This window comes from Lissotriton helveticus (assembly GCF_964261635.1).
Source record: "Lissotriton helveticus chromosome 1_1 unlocalized genomic scaffold, aLisHel1.1 SUPER_1_unloc_2, whole genome shotgun sequence".
NCBI lineage: Eukaryota > Metazoa > Chordata > Amphibia > Caudata > Salamandridae > Lissotriton > Lissotriton helveticus.
The window spans coordinates 5,864,753-5,885,751 of NW_027611659.1; the positions used below are offsets into that span (position 1 = coordinate 5,864,753).

The 20,999-nt window shown below is 50.9% G+C and overlaps 1 protein-coding gene across 1 annotated transcript in view; it reads left to right on the forward strand.

Moving 5' to 3' along the window:
• Positions 1–20,999, forward strand: part of LOC144805719 (uncharacterized) — a 126,416-nt gene that overhangs the window by 66,128 nt on the left and 39,289 nt on the right. The window contains exon 2 of the mRNA XM_078672217.1: positions 7,468–7,590. The gene's annotated coding sequence lies outside the window, so the exon portion shown is untranslated. The remainder of the gene's footprint in view (positions 1–7,467; positions 7,591–20,999) is intronic.

Sequence of the window (20,999 nt, forward strand, 5' to 3'; positions counted from 1 at the left end):
GTGTCTCGTGTTCTGCACATGCGCAGTACAGCAGAGCCGGTTTGTTTCCGGAAGCTCCTCTGCAGCCCTCTCTCTGCTCCCGGGATCAGGATAAGGGCGCGGGCTTGGAAACTAAAATCCGGGGCCACATGAAACGCACCTCGAGCCCCGCCTCGGGCCCGGTAATGACTCTGCTTTCTGATATGAGCTGCCCTGGGGCCCAAAGCGCCCCCTCTAAGCCCGGGGCCTGCTCCATGCGATGACCCCCCCAGGACCCCCAGAGCAGGAGTCCATGGAGGGAAGCATCCTCCTCACCGAGGAAGGCCGGGGACACTCAGGGGGTGAGGCCTGCAGGGCTGGGGGTCACCTGGAGCGCACACTGAGTCCAGACAGGGCAGCTCTTTCATGGGCTCCCTTCCATGGCCGTCTTTGGGCCCCCCCAGCACTGCCCTTGCAGCCCCCGGCCTCAGAGGTGGCAGCATCAATGCCAGGCACCCCAGGGCAGCTCCACTCTTCTGTTTTTGTTGCTGTCAATTCTTCATTAAATGAATAGTGAATATAAATGTGTTCTTCGCATGCTCCCCCGCTGCCCCTTGCACTTAGGTGAATTGACGTTCATGTTACTTTGCCTCCTAATGCCCCCCCCCCTCTAGCTGTGTCTGGCCGCTGCTCCAAAGCACACATTCTGCCCCCGAACAAGCAACGCAGAGACACAGGGTCTGTCAGCCCCTGCCCAAATAGCATAGTACCCACACCATCAGTGCTTACTCCGCCCTGCGCACATACACTTACGTACCAAGGAAACCATGAGACATATTTGTGGGAAAGCAGTGATGCAGGTTTATTTCGTACAACACAGCTACTGATAGGTGGGTCATCTTACAGGCGATCCAATGCGGCAGCCTCTCGCTGACCTGCATGCCCAAGGAGCCATCTTGCACGGCGAGTCGATGCTCAGACGGTGCAGTACATTATCACTTTATTTCGTTAGACTCCCGCCCCCCCTGTCAGGGCGGGGAGCTGAGGCACACCCCCGGTCGGTTCAGGCCCCCCGACCGCCCGAAGGACTAACGGGGCGCCGACGCTGTTTCATGAAACCCCCTCGGCTCCAGGTTCTTGGCTCGGGCACCCTACTGTGCCAGGCAGAGGTATTTAGACTGTATCCTTCTGCCGCAGAGGTACCCCTACTGTCCATCTGCTTCCAGATCGCCCTGTACTCCGCCACAGCTCTGGAGGAGGCCCCCATCGATGACAGAGCCCCCCACCCACCTAGCTACTTTTGGTTGCTGTTTAGTGCACCTTTAACATAGTACCCTTCCGCTTTGGGATGCGTGATGCTATCAAATGATAAAGTGGGCTATTAGTTCGATATTTTAAGTAAGCACCGGCGCAGACAAAGACAACTGGATTTCTTACGGTGCCTGCACTTATATATGGAGTGAACAGGCTGACAAGCTGTGTCCCTTCGTTTTCCCCAGGAACCCGATGGTACTGCCGTTCACATATTCGCATTGCTATCACATGTGTCTCCACCCTGATTGGCACAGGGAGGTCTAAGGAATTTATAGGGAGTGCCACTGATTTCCTCCCTATTGTCTATGTACATTGCACTTTGGGTGTGTGATTTAGTCTCACATCCTAACTCGACCCTTACCGTTCTACCCAGGAACCCCTCATCCCAGGCCTCCCAACTGAACTCCATGTTCCCCTCCTTTAAGGGCACTACCAATACAATACTGCTCTTCCTATTATCTGCGGAAGGCCTTATCCTTCTAGCAAGTTCTATTTACCATGACCTTGGGGGTGACTTCCCATAGCGTTCTTGGTTAGAGAGTCTGCCATTTAAACAGTATTATCTGTCTACTTGTTCTTGATACTCTTCGTACCTGTATGTCACCTTTTCTCAACACACACTGTTTGCTACCCCTTCCTCGTGTTTGCTTTTGGTACCTGGACAAGTGCCACGCTTACTTCCTTACATTTGTTCTTGTGTATACTTCTACTTTTTGACTCATGCACTCTATGTCAGTTTTTCCCCCTGTGGAGCACCATTTGGAGTGACTGTATTGGTGACTGGTCCTACCGGAAGAAGAATGGTCACACCTGGCATGTTTTCCTGTAGATTGTATCATTGCTATATGGCAATGAGCTTATTTACAGGAGCTTCCTGCCGCTACATCGCTGAGCTAATCTGGTTGATACCCCGAACATTGTTGCTCCTCCAGCACAATCCAAGCTTATTGCTCATGGCTATGCGCCCCTTTCACTAGTGCAACGTAGTTAGGCACCCCCAAAACCTGTGGATCCGGCAAAACCCTTCCTCGTGGCGGCTGCACACTCAGAAGACTCAGGAGTAACCCTGACACATCTCGTGCCATGCTTACTTCCTGCCAATTCAGCCACTAGAAGCAGCGAGGTCTGTGTCACTGAGGGAGTAAGAAAGATACCTAAGCCTACCTAGAGGGCTTAGATCAAGGCATGTATGGGAAATTGGATCACAAGATCCCGATTTTTAACTGTGTTTGAAATGTTATAGGTTATACCGTTAGTTCTGACCGAAAGCACATCAGTGCATCCAATACAACGACATTTGCGGCGCTTTAAACAACAGCGTCCCAGCTCTTCAGACCCCATGTAAGTGCCCATTAGCAGATTTCGTGCCAAATCGGAACCCTGGCTGTAAATTGAATTTTATTTACCAGCAGAAACATACATAGTTCCAATGCCCGAGGACTATGATATAAGGACGAGGTGTTTGTTTCAACTTACTAGTATACATTCTACTGTAAAGTGACCTAATAGCAAATTTTTCGACGACCCATATTTCCGCTAGTTTGCTGGTCACCTATGCTACTGACCGAGGCAGCCACTATTACATAGAATTGTACAGGCCTGAGTCCCCGAGTCCCCGAGTGCCAGCGTTGTTAACCATCGTTAACCATCGTTGCGCCTTGCAAGCAGTTCTAACTCCAGGGACTGAGTGATTCGACAGGTCTTGTACCTCACATCTGTAACACGTACTAACGGGGTAAACTTCCCGCATAGCTTGCCGAAACCGAACTGTTACACCCAATACTTACGTCAGAACGAGACACCTACCCAGTGAAGAGAATGACAAATCTACCATGAACCTCACTGGAAGACCGCAGGCGGGTGGCGCCTCGCTCGCGGCAGGGACGCGGCCCTGAGCCCTTGTGTGGTGCAGTCTCACTATGCAAACTGAGAAATTTGCTGAGGTATGGTGCAGAGCATAATGTCTTGGTTTCTGGTATTTTATTTGTATTTATTTGCCGAGTTTTATATAGCGCGAGCTAGATTCGGATCGGTATCAGAGCGCTTTACATATCACCAGTTACCTTGCATGGGGATGCACATTCATTAGGCACGAGGGGATTAAGTGATTTGCCCAGGATCACAGGATGATGGCCGAGACTCGAACCCAGATCCCCAGGTCCGAGGTCGGCACCCTAGCCGTTAGGCCAACTCCTATCTAGCAGCCAGGCCTTAACCCGCCGTCCCCTACTCTACGTGCTAAGTCACAGTTGCTTCTTACTGCTGTACCTCGGTGAGGGCTCACCGCTCACCTGGCCTAGGCAATAATTCCGAAAACACTGACCGCAGTGTTCTGTCAGGCCTAGTAATGGTAAAACTGTGCTGCAGTGCCACCAGGTGGCCTGACTAGCTCAAGGCACCAATGCAATGCTCGACCCTTTTGGCGAAGAACGAACTTGTGAGTTGTTCATCCTGCCTACCTGTACAATCTTCGTTATTTCAATAGTATGGAAACCCTTGCTGTTATGGTAGGACGACTCTACTTGGAAGTTGAACTGTATTCACAGAAATGGGGAAAACACAAACAATCATGTCCAATACCGATCTCGTAAATGCCAGCAGGCTGTACTGCTGAGAGTTACAAACCATTTTTGTAATAATTTATGGTTTACCTTGATACTCAAAATATGCATTGCTGCCCCGTGACTCAATGTCGCGTGTGGCTATATTTATTCAATCCTGGGTAACTATCTAGCGCGTTCAATACTGGGATTTTTTTTTTATTTTTTTTATGTGCATCAATGATCAAATCTACAAGTTGTAGAATGCCAGAATACTATTAGCTAAACAGTCATGGTTACTGAAACACGATAAGGTGAAAGGGGTGAATCCACCTGTTTGAGGTCTTTCTTGCAACTATTAAATGCCCTCGAACCGAGTCCAACCTGTCAAAGTGCTGAGGAACGATAACTCGCTGGGAAGGTTATTTGCGTGCCCAGCACTGCTTCTACCTGCCCCCACCCAAACGGCTATATTAAGACAACGAAAATTGATTGCGATGGCAGGGGCGCCTATTCTTCCAAGAGCATGGATGATTAGATATGCGAGGCAAAGACGTGCAAGCTAATTGCACCGTTTCCCCCGGCAGGGAGACATGAGCGCTGTGAGGTCGTATTCGAACCTAATTAATCATAGGCCCACCGAACGATTGGAAACCTGATGGATGGTACCTAGTTGTATGTGTAGGAACCCGCGCACTTCACTACTCAAGGTGCTCACGTTTGGCCCTCAGTTCGCACAGCTTCATTATCTGGCTGGCGGCAGCAGCAGACTGAAGAGAATGATGTTGGCATAGCAAGAAAACTAGTGCCATTTTAAATTCCTGTCCCATATTTTCGCTAATCACCTCTGAACAATACTCAGCTTTAGGATGTCTTTTCCCCGTCACCACTGTCCGTCCCTATGTGTGGTGGGACTGGGACTGCAAATAACAAGCCGTGGAGGAGGGAGGAATACCTCTCCCCCAAACGATTTTAACAGTAGTGTTAAGGGATAAAGGGGAAATGCTGCTGAGGGAAGGGTGGTACTGTCAGTCATTTGCTTGCATACTCTTAGAAAGGAACACAAACGACAACCTTTCCATTTAAGGGATTATGGACGGATTTGTGGTAAATTTATAATTTACACGGGACCCCTGGTCCCGCCGAGATTCCGAGCTGTCCTGATACTTCTATCTGGGTTCGTTCCAACACCCCTTACCCCACACCGTCCCCAAGCCTGTGTGCCGTGTCTATTGTGCTTGCGACGACGGGTAAATGGATGATGCTGGCTTTGGGTGGCCGAACGTCATCGGCAGCATGCCATTCCCCATCACATCATGGTTACGGGTGTTATGCGAGGAAAAAAGGGCACCTCTTGTGCTGCAAGGGGCGACCTTGTGGGGCTGGCGGGGGTCATCGGGCGGTAGCTACTACACATTCGAGATGAACTCTATGCTAGGCACAGTTTTTTGCAGGGGGTGCAACATCGTGATCTCAGGCCACCACTCCGCGCATGATGAGGGTTGTTAACCAGCTCTCTTGCGTCAGCTTCTAACCCGCCTCTCACTCCCCTTCCGTATGCCTGAGAGCACGCTGTACAAGGGACTCTGCCACAGGTGTTCACAATCCTGACTGCCTATCATGCCAATTACAGAACCTCCGCGCCCCGCCTGTCGATCCATCCATCCGTGATAACGAATGCAATTTTGCTGCATTAAGCGGTTGTCTAAATCAACCATACAGGGAAAGGGCTTATGCGCGGCAGCATGTTTCTATGGAGTTAAAACCGTGCTAGTCGTCTGCTTGTACACAGCAGGTATCTTTCGGTTACAAACTGCCATGACCTATGTTGCGGCCAGGTCCCTGGTATTCGGTATTATCGGTCTTCCTATCCGAACGACATGTACTGAGAGGTGAAGCGTCTGAATAACTATAGGTTTATCCGCACTATTTCCGGATGCAACGCCCTATATAATGCCTTTAAACTATTTTAGTTGATCCACTATCACATGGCATCTGTCACAACCCACTGCCCTCTAGGGTGTGGGGCATCTAACCAGATACCCGTGGCCTCTGGCGAGGCCGCTGTAAATTGGCGCCAACGGGACACCGTTGCCGCTTACCTACCAGGTTCGTGGTTCAACGCATATGTAACCGTAATGGTATTGCTAAGGGGGTTGGACCAGACTGCTCGGGCAACACGCTGGGACAATTAGACAGAACCCTGGGTCTCTGAAGGTTTCCTCGATACGTAGTATCATATAAATTAGGCAAACAACTTCTCCCCCACATGCCACTTAACTTGAAATGGGTGACTGTTGTTGCTTCACTATGCGACCGTCCCAGCGCCATAACACGCGTGCGGTCCAGGCCCAGTTCGCGCGCTAAATTTAAAACTCGCGCTACAAACCAGATGTACTGACGTGAATGCTTCTGCCCGTTAAGAATGAGACATCATATTTTGCAGGCAGGCTGCTTGTTTCCTAACCTTGAAAATGGGGCTCGTCCTGGCTTTTGCGCCGCCTAGTCTCCGCATCCGTGTCCCGTGTAATCCCAATAGTAACAATTGAGTAACATTGGATCACTTCTTTAAACATTTCGGCTACCAAGAAGGCAACACTGGTATAAGCTCCCGACGGTAAACCTGCCCCACGTACACCGCTTTTAAGGTCACTTGGCAAATATGGGCGACTTCCCCATCCCTACAGGCAATGGCCGCAACACGGGTAGCTGAATCACATTTTAGTTCTAGTAGCAGTAAATCTCCGACACCGAAAAGGGGCAGCTATCACCGCGCCGCATGCAAGCCACACCGCGGGCAGGGCACAGCAAAAGCCCACCACGGCCGGAGGGGAAGACGAGGCCGCTCACGGCCGGAAATCGTGCCCTGGATGGACTCATCCGCCTAGGCGAACCCGATAAAGGCGGCTAGCCGGGGAGGGGGTGAGGCAAAGGGCTTAGAATTGCAAATATCTGTAAATACGGCTGCTCAACCCTAAAGCCCGTTTCCATCAAAACACACCTCATGTTGAAAAATCGTCTAGAGGCAAAATAGGGCAGTTCTGGTTGGACGCTGCTCTCTGCCTGAAGCTATCTTCTCTAAATCAGTGTACTTAAAAGCCGAGTGTATTACCGTTATTTGAGGTTCATAGTCTGATATTTCGTTAGGTTACAGAAACGCCAGCGGTCACTATCAAGCCTGACTGAAGCTCTGAGAGTCTGCGGCAGCGCGCCGCCCGTGGCTTGTGTGCGCTGTTCCAGCAGGCTGGGGTTCCGCTGATCTAACAGCGGGGCCGCCTGGACAGAATGGAGGTGGAGGTCCCTCCTCCTGTGAGGTTAGTGAAACTCTGCTATCACTTCACGTCTGACTGACCCGTCACAAGAATTACAGAATCTATATCACCACTGACCAGACCCGTCACAAGAATTACAGACTCTATGTCACCAACTGGGGAGGCAGCAGCTCGCTGCGGCTATTTCTTTGGTAATGGTCAAATACTGAATAATTGCTGCTATTTTCCGAGCTGCTATTTATAAGTTTCATACTGTATGCAGTCTGCAGATTTAGTTACCCTTCACAACATAACCTGCACTGTGAAGTTTCCTTCCAAAAAAAGATTTGTTTTTGAGAATTGTCTTACAAAAAGTGAAATTTCTTCACCCTGTTTTTCTCCAGATATTCCTGCCTTCTTGGTGATCAGTCATTACATCACAGATAAGAACATCTGGAGTAATTGTATAACAGCAACTACATCAGGAGTCGCTCCATCAGGAATACCTTTAGAGCACACCTTGGCAGGTACTTTTTAAATTGTTCTATATTTGTAAATATATTTATGCTAGCTCTGTAGACTTTGAAACAGGACAGCTAGGTTTGAATCCTGGCTTGGCTCAACATTCTGTGAGTCTGGGCAAATCGCTTAAACCATAAACACAGAGTTAAAAAATCTGTCATTTTGGTGCATACTCTGCTTCTGATGTAAAGTGCTCTAATGCACTTGGGCAAAATTTGCACTATTTAAATCTATTAAAAATATCTACACACATATACTTATCAATGCCCAGTGTTTTGGGCGCAATAAATAGAGAATTTCTTGCATCTACATGGTCCCGGTCTTGTCTTATTGTGGTGTGTGTGTATATATATATATATATATATATATATATATTACCTACTGGCGGTCGCCAGTAGGTTTATATAGTTAGGACCTAGTTTCCATAGGAAATTCGCAATATTCTATTGGGAATAACTTTGGCGCCGGTTGTTGAATCTTCAAGAATTTCTCAAAGAAGATGGCCCGCTCCGCTCCTTCCCGGGAAGATTCGTCAAGCGGGGGCCGAGAAAAAAGGGGGGGTCCCAAAACGTGTTTTCCCCATGTTAATTTCCATAGGACGATTAGACGCGGCTACAGCCCGAACCGCTGAACGGAATTACACCATATTTTGCAAAATGGTAGAGTCTGATTCGCAGATCACCCTTTTGTTTAAATGGTGTTAATCCCTCCAGTAGTTGTTGAGAAAATCGAATTTGAAAAAATGTATATATCTATAAGCGCGCACCGTACGCGCACGGGTCCGCGTACCGTGCGCGCACCGTACGCGTACGTGCACGGACCTTCGCGTGCGCGAGCTGCATGCTGATTGGCTGCCAATGTCTGTCAACACTCCAAAACAGAAATTGTTGGCAGCCATCTTGTGCCTCGGTAGACTGAGGCACAAGAAAGCAGAAAAACAAACGTGTAGAACTCAAAAAGGGGGCAGTGTAGAAACACCCTGACCCCCTAGGCCTGCTCAGGGGGTCCCACAAGGACCCCCAAGGCCCCAAAAAATTATTTTTTTGTGAAAAATCGCGGGGTACGTGCACCGTGCGCGTACCTCGCCAAGGTACGCGTACGGTGCGCGCACCCCGCAATTTAAAAAAAATAATTTGGGTGGGGTCCTTGTGGGACCCCCTGAGCAGGCCTAGGGGGTCAAGGTGCTTCTACCCTGCCCCCTTTGCGTGTTTTCCATATTTGTTTCACTGCTTTCTTGTGCCTTGGTTCTACAGAGGCACAAGATGGCTGCCAACACTTCCTGGTTTGGAGTGTTGACAGACAGTGGCAGCCAATCAGCATGCCTTCCAGAGAAAGCAGCATGCTAATTGGCTGTCAATACTTCTAACCAGGAAGTGTTGGCATCCATCTTGTGCTAGGTAGACCGAGGCACAAGAAAGCAGAAAAACAAATTTGTAGAAAAAAAAGGGGCAGGGTAGACACACCATGACACCCTAGGCCTGCCCAGGTGGTCCCAAAAGGACAAAAAAAGGCTCAAATTTTTTTTAAAAACCGGCCTGTTTTTTTAAAAATAACCTCCCGGGGGGATCAAATCGCGAGGGCGTAGTGATAAAGAAGTGTGGGGGGACCCCAATCCCCCCCCCCCACACTGCCCCTGAGACCGCTGCCCCCCGGGGCAAAGCAATGCAGCCTACTGGCGCATACTGGAGGTTCCAGGTGGGCTAGTTGGCCCACAGGGACCCCCAGTATGCAAGGGGAATTAGTTTCCCCTCTGCAAACGCGCCAGGGGGCTGCGTTGCAGAGAGGTGTAAAAAAGGGTGTGGCCTCTACACCTTTCTGCAATGCAGCCCCCTGGCGCATACTTTAGGTTCCAGGTGGGCCAGTTGGCCCCCAGGGACCCCCAGTATGCAAGGGGAATTAGTTCCCCCTCTGCAAACACGCCCGGGGGCTGCATTGCAGAGAGGTGTAAAAAGAGTGTGGCCTCAATACACCTTTCTGCAACGCAGCCCTCTGGCGCATACTGGAGGTTCCAGGTGGGCCAGTTGGCCCCCAGGGACCCCAGTATGCAAGGGGAATTATTTCCCCCTCTGCAAACACGCCCGGGGCTGCGTTGCAGAGAGGTGTAAAAAAGAGTGTGGCCTCAATACACTTCTCTGCAATGCAGCCCCCTGGCGCATACTGGAGGTTCCAGGTGGGCTAGTTGGCCCCCAGGGAACCCTAGTATGCAAGGGGAATTTGTTTCCCCTCTGCAAACGCGCCCGGGGGCTGCGTTGCAGAGAGGTGTATAAAGGGGTGTGGCCTCATTACACCTTTCTGCAATGCAGCCCCCTGGCGCATACTGGAGGTTCCAGGTGGGCTAGTTGGCCCCCAGGGACCCCCAGTATGCAAGGGGAGTTAGGTCCTCCTCTGCAAATGTGCCAGGGGGCTGCGTTGCAGAGAGGTGTAAAAAGGGGCGTGGCCTCATTACACTTTTCTGCAACGCAGCCCCCTGGCGCATACTGGAGGTTCCAGGTGGGCTAGTTGGCCCCTAGGGACCCCCAGTATGCAAGGGGAATTAGTTCCCCCTCTGCAAACATGCCAGGGGGCTGCGTTGCAGGGAGGTGTACAAACATTTTTTTTAAATTTATATTAAAAATATGTAATGTAATTAAAAAATAATATATCTAAAAATAAATAATTTATAATAATGTAGTAAATCAATATAAAAAATATAACAATTATTACATTTGAAAATTATCATTTGAAAAACCTTTGAAATTCACTGAAAAAACCATAGGTTTCAGGCACGTTATAGTTAGGAATTAGCATTTAAAAAACCATTGAAATTCACTGAAAAAAACATAGGTTTTAGCCACGTTATAGTTAGGAATTAGCATTTAAAAAACCTTGCAAATTCACTGAAAAAACCATAGGTTTCACACACGTTATAGTTAGGAATTAGCATTTTAAAAATCTTTGAAATTCACTGAAAAAACCATAGGTTTCAGCCACGTTATAGTTAGGAATTAGCATTTAAAAAACCTTGCAAATTCACTGAAAAAACCATAGGTTTCACACACGTTATAGTTAGGAATTAGCATTTTAAAAACCTTTGAAATTCACTGAAAAAAACATAGGTTTCAAACATGTTATAGTTAGCTGGACATTACTGGTCTAAAACATATGTACTTACTCATAAAGACAGTATTGAGACAGTCATTCACTCACTAACACACCTATACACACACTCATCCACTCATACAGTCCTGCACACATGCTGTCTTCAAAACACATATAAACAGTGAGTCACTCATTAATGCATCTATGTGCTAAGTAATATCCCCCACCAAACCATGTAAACACTCAGACACTCATACTGATACTCAAAAAACCAACTAATAACCTATATAGGCATTCATGTAGCTACTCACTAACCCATGCAGCCACTTATTCAAAAAATGTGTGAGACTGATACAGATATTTACATATTTAAACATTACTCACTAACCCATGTATTAACTAACATACAATTAATCAGTCAGTTATACAATCAATTTTACAAAAAAGTCATCCATTTACATACTTACTTACCCATTTATTCTTCCATCGACCTTTAGATATACATGTATAAAAAATATTTATTTTTCAGAAAGACACACATTCACTGGATGATGTCATCAGTGATGTCATTTGAGATGTCATCAGTGATGTCATGAGTGATTTTTTTTTTGCCTTGGGGGTCCTGTGGGACCCCCTGAGCAAGCCTAGGGAGTCAGGGTGCTTCTACAATGCCCCCTTTTTGAGTTCTAAAACTTTCAGAGCACGAGCTGCATGCTCATTGGCTTTCAACACTTCAAACCAGGAAGTGTTGGCAGCCATCTTGTGCTCGGTAGACCGAGGCACAAGAAAGCAGAAAAACAAACGTGTAGAACACAAAAAGGGGACAGGGTAGAAACACACTGACCCCCTAGGCATGTCCACTCTACAGGGCGCGTTTGCACAGTTTAAGATGGGGGAATTCATTCCTGTTCAATCCAGAGGTACCCTAGAGGGAACTAGTCCAACAGGTATCTCCAGTATGCGCCATGGAGCTGTGCTGCAGAGTGTTGTAAAAAGGGGGCTTGCCTTCTGAACACCTGCCCGCAAAAATATAGTAAATCAGTATAAAAAAAATAACAATTAATACATTTAAAAATTGTCTTTTAAAAAACCATCGAAATTTACCAAAAAAACATAGGTTTCATGCCTTATATAGTTAGGAATTAGCATTTTAAAAACCTTTGACAGTCACTCAAAAAACTATAAGTTTTAGGGGTGTTAGAGTTAGCTGGACAATTCACTCATACAAAACCATTGAAATTGCTCCTATATAGTTAGTTGTACTAACTATATTTCGCGCACCCGCAATCCACTGCTGAAGATGTCACATATTACATCATTCATGACATGGTCAGTGACATCACTGATGACATCTCAAATGACATCACTGATGAAAACAGAAATGTTTACAAAATACTCACACTCACTGGATGATGTTCTGATTAATGTCTGTTGAAATGTAATCCGTGATGTCACTGACCATGTCATGAGTGATGTAATATGTGAGGTCATAAGTAGTGCATCGTGGCGGCGGAAGTTATAATTAACTCATGTAACTATAACTGCTGAATTTCAGTTGTTTTGCACCAGTGAAATCTGAGCATAACTATAACGTCCCTATAACCTTTGTTTTCTTTAGGTGAGGTATAATATACAAATATTGATAGAGAGAGAGTTATAAAAGTGTTTATACATAGATATGTTAGAACCCCTTTCAGGCGCCACAGGGCAAGTACGAGCTACTGGGCCCAACCGTGGTGGCGGAGGTCTTTTACTTCTTATGTCCCAGCGTCCGACCTACTATGGGTCCTAAGCAACTGGGAGCAATGGGTCAAGAACCCCTTCAGCCCTTGACTCTCAGTAGTAGTGCAGGTCAAGCAGGCCAAGGCTTCCCCGGTGGTAGGTGGGTGCAAGGTAAACAGATGGGCATGGCTCCAAATACATAGAGCAACCCCAATACATAAATATCCAGCCAGATACACCCTTTTTTGACAAAGTAGTATTTATATACGAACACAAAGTGAAATATGGCATACACAAAAAATATACACAGCCCTCGTAAGGTGGCACTCTATCATCCTGAGTCCCTCTTCCCTTTCATTTGGCAGCTGTTATTCCCCATTTACGATAGGAAACAGTCAGATTAAACCCCACTACAAGTCAAAGTCTTAGTCTTAGAAGTCCGAGTCTTTGATATTCCACTATGGATTTCTAGAAGTCAAAGCCTACTAGCGCTGTAGGGAAATGAGGCGGAGCCAATTCAAACACAACACACAAGGAAGGTCTGGGGAGGTTTAAAGACCAGCAGCGGACAACTCCCCTCTAACATAAGCAGAAATACACAAAATAGGATCCCTTGGGTCTGGGTTTCAAAAACTGAGAGGGAGAGTGCTGGGGTTTCCATCACCTACACGCAGGTGGCATGCTTCATCATAGGGTAACCTTCTTGCACTGGGAACCTGGTTGCAGTGTGGTCTACAACCCATGCTCTACGAGGGAGGAGCTCAGCGATGTTTTATTTTGTCAAGCAATAGAGGTATACTAACACCTGTAGGTGAGCAGGGTGTGGTGAGGGGCAGATAAGGAAGTGTGTGAGCTAAAACATACTCTCAGGTATGTCAAAAAAGCTTTATTGGGGCGTCCCGAGGTTAGCTGTACTTGTTCCCACTGGTTTACAATACAGAAGAAGTCAGCAGTGTTCAGCACAACGGCTTCACAGTAGACTGAAGCAGATGCCAGCACCAGCGATGAACGGTAGTCACGTTGCTGCAGGCAAGGTTACTGGTCATCCATGGCGCTCCTCGGATGATGCTTTAAGTTCCTCTGATCCTGCGGCATGTTGGTGGCCGTAACCCGGCTTCGAATGCTTCATTCCAGGCACTAGGGTCAGAGCCCGGTGCTCTTAGTGGACACACCCTGTACATGTTGATGGACCTCCCTCTTGCCACAAGGGGCGGAGCCCGGTGCTCTTAGTGGTCACACACTGGTACATGTTGATGGACCTCCCTCCTGCCACAAGGGTCGGAGCCCGGTGCTCTTAGTGGTCACACACTGGTACATGTCGATGGACCTCCCTCCTGTTACAAGGGTCAGAGCCCGGTGCTCTTAGAGGTCACACACTGGTACATGTTGATGGACCTCCCTCTTGCCACAAGGGTCAGAGCCCGGTGCTCTTAGTGGTCACACACTGGTACATGTTGATGGACCTCCCCTCCTGCCACAAGGGTGAGAGCCTGGTGCTCTTAGTGGTCACACACTGGTACATGTTGATGGACCTCCCTCTTGCCACAAGGGTCGAAGCCCGGTGCTCTTAGTGGTCACACACTGGTACATGTTGATGGACCTCCCCTCCTGCCACAAGGGTCAGAGCCCGGTGCTCTTAGGGGGTCACACACTGATACATGTTGATGGACCTCCCCTCCTGCCACAAGGGTCAGAGCCCGGTGCTCTTAGTGGTCACACACTGGTACATGTTGATGGACCTCCCTCCTGCCACAAGGGTCGGAGCCCGGTGCTCTTAGTGGTCACACACTGGTACATGTTGATGGACCTCCCTCCTGCCACAAGGGTCGGAGCCCGGTGCTCTTAGTGGTCACACACTGGTACATGTTGAAGGACCTCCCTCTTGCCACAAGGGTCAGAGCCCGGTGCTCTTAGTGGTCACACACTGGTACATGTTGATGGACCTCCCTCCTGCCACAAGGGTCAGAGCCCGGTGCTCTTAGTGGTCACACACTGATGCATGTTGATGGACCTCCCTCCTGCCACAAGGGTCAGAGCCCGGGGCTCTTAGTGGTCACACACTGGTACATGTTGATGGACCTCCCTCCTGCCACAAGGGTGAGAGCCCAGTGCTCTTAGTGGTCACACACTGGTACATGTTGATGGACCTCCCTCTTGCCACAAGGGTCAGAGCCCGGTACTCTTAGTGGTCACACACTGGTATATGTTGATGGACCTCCCTCTTGCCACAAGGGTCAGAGCCCGGTGCTCTTAGTGGTCACACGCTGGTACATGTTGATGGACCTCCCTCCTGCCACAAGGGTCAGAGCCCGGTGCTCTTAGTGGTCACACGCTGGTACATGTTGATGGACCTCCCTCCTGCCACAAGGGTCAGAGCCCGGTGCTCTTAGTGGTCACACACTGGTACATGTTGATGGACCTCCCTCTTGCCACAAGGGTCAGAGCCCAGTGCTCTTAGTGGTCACACACTGGTACATGTTGATGGACCTCCCTCCTGCCACAAGAGTCAGGGCCCGGTGCTCTTAGTGGTCACACACTGGTACATGTAGATGGACCTCCCTCCTGCCACAAGGGTCAGAGCCCGGTGCTCTTAGTGATCACACACTGGTACATGTTGATGGACCTCCCTCCTGCCACAAGGGTCAGAGCCCGGTGCTCTTAGTGATCACACACTGGTACATGTTGATGGACCTCCCTCCTGCCACAAGGGTCGGAGCCCGGTGCTCTTAGTGGTCACACACTGGTACATGTTGATGAACCTCCCTTTTGCCACAAGGGTCAGAGCCCGGTGCTTTTAGTGGTCACACACTGGTACATGTTGATGGACCTCCCTCTTGCCACAAGGGTCAGAGCCCGGTGCTCTTAGTGGTCACACACTGGTACGTGTTGATGGACCTCCCTCTTGCCACAAGGGTCAGAGCCCGGTGCTCTAAGTGGTCACACACTGGTACGTGTTGATGGACCTCCTTCTTGCCACAAGGGTCAGAGCCCGGTGCTCTTAGTGGTCACACACTGGTACATGTTGATGGACCTCCCTCCTGCCACAAGGGTCAGAGCCCGGTGCTCTTAGTGGTCACACACTAGTACATGTTGATGGACCTCCCTCCTGCCACAAGGGTCAGAGCCCGGTGCTCTTAGTGGTCACACACTGGTACATGTTGATGGACCTCCCTCCTGCCACAAGGGTCGGAGCCCAGTGCTCTCAGTGGTCACACACTGGTACATGTTGATGGACCTCCCTCCTGCCACAAGGGTCAGAGCCCCGTGCTCTTAGTGGTCACACACTAGTACATGATGATGGTCCTCCCTCTTGCCACAAGGGTCAGAGCCCGGTGTTCTTAGTGGTCACACACTGATACATGTTGATGGACCTCCCTCTTGCCACAAGGGGCGGAGCCCGGTGCTCTTAGTGGTCCCACACTGGTACATGTCGATGGACCTCCCTCCTGCCACAAGGGGCGGAGCCCGGTGCTCTTAGTGGTCACACACTGGTACATGTTGATGGACCTCCCTCCTGCCACAAGGGTGAGAGCCCGGTGCTCTTAGTGGTCACACACTGGTACATGTCGATGGACCTCCCTCCTGCCACAAGGGTCGGACCCCGGTGCTCTTAGTGGTCACACACTGGTACATGTCGATGGACCTCCCTCCTGCCACAAGGGGCGGAGCCCGGTGCTCTTAGTGGTCACACACTGGTACATGTTGATGGACCTCCCTCCTGCCACAAGGGTGAGAGCCCGGTGCTCTTAGTGGTCACACACTGGTACATGTTGATGGACCTCCCTCTTGCCACAAGGGTCAGAGCCCGGTGCTCTTAGTGGTCCCACACTGGTACATGTTGATGGACCTCCCTCCTGCCACAAGGGTCAGAGCCCGGTGCTCTTAGTGGTCATACACTGATACATGTTGATGGACCTCCCTCTTGCCACAAGGGGCGGAGCCCGGTGCTCTTAGTGGTCACACACTGGTACATGTTGATGGACCTCCCTCCTGCCACAAGGGTCAGAGCCCGGTGCTCTTAGTGGTCACACACTGGTACATGTTGATGGACCTCCCTCCTGCCACAAGGGTCGGAGCCCGGTGCTCTTAGTGGTCACACACTGGTACATGTTGATGGACCTCCCTCTTGCCACAAGGGTCAGAGCCCGGTGCTCTTAGTTGTCACACACTGGTACATGTCGATGGACCTCCCTCCTGCCACAAGGGTTGGAGCCCGGTTCTCTTAGTGGTCACACACTGGTACATGTTGATGGACCTCCCTCCTGCCACAAGGGTCAGAGCCCGGTGCTCTTAGTGGTCACACACTGGTACATGTTGATGGACCTCCCTCCTGCCACAAGGGTCGGAGCCCGGTGCTCTTAGTGGTCACACACTGGTACATGTTGATGGACCTCCCTCTTGCCACAAGGGTCAGAGCCTTGTGCTCTTAGTTGTCACACACTGGTACATGTTGATGGACCTCCCTCCTGCCACAAGGGTCAGAGCCCGGTGCTCTTAGTGGTAACACACTGGTACATGTTGATGGACCTCCCCTCCTGCCACAAGGGTCAGAGCCCGGTGCTCTTAGTGGTCACACACTGGTACATGTTGATGGACCTCCCTCCTGCCACAAGGGTCAGAGCCCGGTGCTCTTAGTGATCACACACTGGTACATGTTGATGGACCTCCCTCCTGCCACAAGGGTCAGAGCCCGGTGCTCTTAGTGGTCCCACACTGGTACATGTTGATGGACCTCCCTCCTGCCACAAGGGTCGGAGCCCGGTGCTCTTAGTGGTCACACACTGGTACATGTTGATGAACCTCCCTTTTGCCACAAGGGTCAGAGCCCGGTGCTTTTAGTGGTCACACACTGGTACATGTCGATGGACCTCCCTCCTGCCACAAAGGTCGGAGCCCGGTTCTCTTAGTGGTCACACACTGATACATGTCGATGGACCTCCCTCTTGCCACAAGGGTCAGAGCCCGGTGCTCTTAGTGGTCACACACTGGTACATGTTGATGGACCTCCCTCCTGCCACAAGGGTCAGAGCCCGGTGCTCTTAGTGGTCACACACTGATGCATGTTGATGGACCTCCCTCCTGCCACAAGGGTCAGAGCCCGGGGCTCTTAGTGGTCACACACTGGTACATGTTGATGGACCTCCCTCCTGCCACAAGGGTGAGAGCCCGGTGCTCTTAGTGGTCACACACTGGTACATGTTGATGGACCTCCCTCTTGCCACAAGGGTCAGAGCCCGGTACTCTTAGTGGTCACACACTCGTATATGTTGATGGACCTCCCTCTTGCCACAAGGGTCTGAGCCCGGTGCTCTTAGTGGTCACACGCTGGTACATGTTGATGGACCTCCCTCCTGCCACAAGGGTCAGAGCCCGGTGCTCTTAGTGGTCACACGCTGGTACATGTTGATGGACCTCCCTCCTGCCACAAGGGTCAGAGCCCGGTGCTCTTAGTGGTCACACACTGGTACATGTTGATGGACCTCCCTCCTGCCACAAGGGTCAGAGCCCGGTGCTCTTAGTGGTCACACACTGGTAGATGTTGATGGACCTCCCTCTTGCCACAAGAGTCAGGGCCCGGTGCTCTTAGTGGTCACACACTGGTACATGTAGATGGACCTCCCTCCTGCCACAAGGGTCAGAGCCCGGTGCTCTTAGTGATCACACACTGGTACATGTTGATGGACCTCCCTCCTGCCACAATGGTCAGAGCCCGGTGCTCTTAGTGATCACACACTGGTACATGTTGATGGACCTCCCTCCTGCCACAAGGGTCGGAGCCCGGTGCTCTTAGTGGTCACACACTGGTACATGTTGATGAACCTCCCTTTTGCCACAAGGGTCAGAGCCCGGTGCTTTTAGTGGTCACACACTGGTACATGTTGATGGACCTCCCTCTTGCCACAAGAGTCAGAGCCCGGTGCTCTTAGTGGTCACACACTGGTACGTGTTGATGGACCTCCCTCTTGCCACAAGGGTCAGAGCCCGGTGCTCTTAGTGGTCACACACTGGTACGTGTTGATGGACCTCCTTCTTGCCACAAGGGTCAGAGCCCGGTGCTCTTAGTGGTCACACACTGGTACATGTTGATGGACCTCCCTCCTGCCACAAGGGTCAGAGCCCGGTGCTCTTAGTGGTCACACACTAGTACATGTTGATGGACCTCCCTCCTGCCACAAGGGTCAGAGCCCGGTGCTCTTAGTGGTCACACACTGGTACATGTTGATGGACCTCCCTCCTGCCACAAGGGTCGGAGCCCAGTGCTCTCAGTGGTCACACACTGGTACATGTTGATGGACCTCCCTCCTGCCACAAGGGTCAGAGCCCCGTGCTCTTAGTGGTCACACACTAGTACATGATGATGGTCCTCCCTCTTGCCACAAGGGTCAGAGCCCGGTGCTCTTAGTGGTCACACACTGATACATGTTGATGGACCTCCCTCCTGCCACAAGGGTCAGAGCCCGGTGCTCTTAGTGGTCACACACTGGTACATGTCGATGGACCTCCCTCTTGCCACAAGGGTCAGAGCCCAGTGCTCTTAGTGGTCACACACTGGTACATGTTGATGGACCTCCCTCCTGCCACAAGGGTCAGAGCCCGGTGTTCTTAGTGGTCACACACTGATACATGTTGATGGACCTCCCTCCTGCCACAAGGGTCGGAGCCCAGTGCTCTCAGTGGTCACACACTGGTACATGTTGATGGACCTCCCTCCTGCCACAAGGGTCAGAGCCCCGTGCTCTTAGTGGTCACACACTAGTACATGATGATGGTCCTCCCTCTTGCCACAAGGGTCAGAGCCCGGTGCTCTTAGTGGTCACACACTGATACATGTTGATGGACCTCCCTCCTGCCACAAGGGTCAGAGCCCGGTGCTCTTAGTGGTCACACACTGGTACATGTTGATGGACCTCCCTCCTGCCACAAGGGTCAGAGCCCCGTGCTCTTAGTGGTCACACACTAGTACATGATGATGGTCCTCCCTCTTGCCACAAGGGTCAGAGCCCGGTGTTCTTAGTGGTCACACACTGATACATGTTGATGGACCTCCCTCTTGCCACAAGGGGCGGAGCCCGGTGCTCTTAGTGGTCCCACACTGGTACATGTCGATGGACCTCCCTCCTGCCACAAGGGGCGGAGCCCGGTGCTCTTAGTGGTCACACACTGGTACATGTTGATGGACCTCCCTCCTGCCACAAGGGTGAGAGCCCGGTGCTCTTAGTGGTCACACACTGGTACATGTCGATGGACCTCCCTCCTGCCACAAGGGTCGGACCCCGGTGCTCTTAGTGGTCACACATTGGTACATGTCGATGGACCTCCCTCCTGCCACAAGGGGCGGAGCCCGGTGCTCTTAGTGGTCACACACTGGTACATGTTGATGGACCTCCCTCCTGCCACAAGGGTGAGAGCCCGGTGCTCTTAGTGGTCACACACTGGTACATGTTGATGGACCTCCCTCTTGCCACAAGGGTCAGAGCCCGGTGCTCTTAGTGGTCCCACACTGGTACATGTTGATGGACCTCCCTCCTGCCACAAGGGTCAGAGCCCGGTGCTCTTAGTGGTCATACACTGATACATGTTGATGGACCTCCCTCTTGCCACAAGGGGCGGAGCCCGGTGCTCTTAGTGGTCACACACTGGTACATGTTGATGGACCTCCCTCCTGCCACAAGGGTCAGAGCCCGGTGCTCTTAGTGGTCACACACTGGTACGTGTTGATGGACCTCCCTCTTGCCACAAGGGTCAGAGCCCGGTGCTCTTAGTGGTCACACACTGGTACATGTTGATGGACCTCCTTCTTGCCACAAGGGTGAGAGCCCGGTGCTCTTATTGGTCATACACTGATACATGTTGATGGACCTTCCTCTTGCCACAAGGGGCGGAGCCCGGTGCTCTTAGTGGTCACACACTGGTACATGTTGATGGACCTCCCTCCTGCCACAAGGGTCAGAGCCCGGTGCTCTTAGTGGTCACACACTGGTACATGTTGATGGACCTCCCTCCTGCCACAAGGGTCGGAGCCCGGTGCTCTTAGTGGTCACACACTGGTGCATGTTGATGGACCTCCCTCTTGCCACAAGGGTCAGAGCCCGGTGCTCTTAGTTGTCACACACTGGTACATGTCGATGGACCTCCCTCCTGCCACAAAGGTCGGAGCCCGGTTCTCTTAGTGGTCACACACTGATACATGTCGATGGACCTCCCTCTTGCCACAAGGGTCAGAGCCCGGTGCTCTTAGTGGTCACACACTGGTACATGTTGATGGACCTCCCTCCTGCCACAAGGGTCAGAGCCCGGTGCTCTTAGTGGTCACACACTGATGCATGTTGATGGACCTCCCTCCTGCCACAAGGGTCAGAGCCCGGGGCTCTTAGTGGTCACACACTGGTACATGTTGATGGACCTCCCTCCTGCCACAAGGGTGAGAGCCCGGTGCTCTTAGTGGTCACACACTGGTACATGTTGATGGACCTCCCTCTTGCCACAAGGGTCAGAGCCCGGTACTCTTAGTGGTCACACACTCGTATATGTTGATGGACCTCCCTCTTGCCACAAGGGTCTGAGCCCGGTGCTCTTAGTGGTCACACGCTGGTACATGTTGATGGACCTCCCT